Source organism: Orycteropus afer, unplaced genomic scaffold, assembly GCF_000298275.1.
Source record: "Orycteropus afer afer isolate SDZICR_OR568_19922 unplaced genomic scaffold, OryAfe1.0 scaffold00658, whole genome shotgun sequence".
Lineage (NCBI taxonomy): Eukaryota > Metazoa > Chordata > Mammalia > Tubulidentata > Orycteropodidae > Orycteropus > Orycteropus afer.
The window spans coordinates 719,343-719,973 of NW_006922245.1; positions in this window are offsets into that span (position 1 = coordinate 719,343).

Sequence of the window (631 nt, forward strand, 5' to 3'; positions counted from 1 at the left end):
TGCATCTCACAGTGGGTCCAATGGATCCCAAACCCATCCTGTAGTGCAGCAATTAGCAGAATTCCCACATTGGGTCCCTGACTTATGGTGTAAGGGCTATTATGACAGAAAAATCCAAGTGGAAGCCATTAGAACTGCCTCTACCTAGAAAAACAGTAAACCAAAAGCAATACTGCATCCCTGGAGGGATCACAGAGATTACTGACACCATCAAAGACTTGAAGGATTCAGGGGGGGGGGTGATTCTCACTACATCCCCATTTAACTTGCCTATTTGGCCTGTGCAAAAAACAGATGGAACTTTGAGATTGACAGTGGATTATAATGAATTTAATCAGGTGTGGCTCCAATTGCACCTGCTGTTCCTGATGTGGTTTCATTGCTTGAGTAAATTAGTGCATCTCCTCGTACTTGGTATGCAACTATTGATCTGGCCAATGCCTTTTGCTCAATACCAATTTCAAAGGACCATCAGGAGCAGTTTCCGTTCACTTGGCAAGGCCAACAATATACTTTCACAGTGCTTCCTCAGGGGTATATCAACTTCCCAGCACTATGTCATAATTTAGTCCATAGGGATCTTGATCACCTTTCCCTTCCACAAGACATCACACTGGTCCATTATATTGAT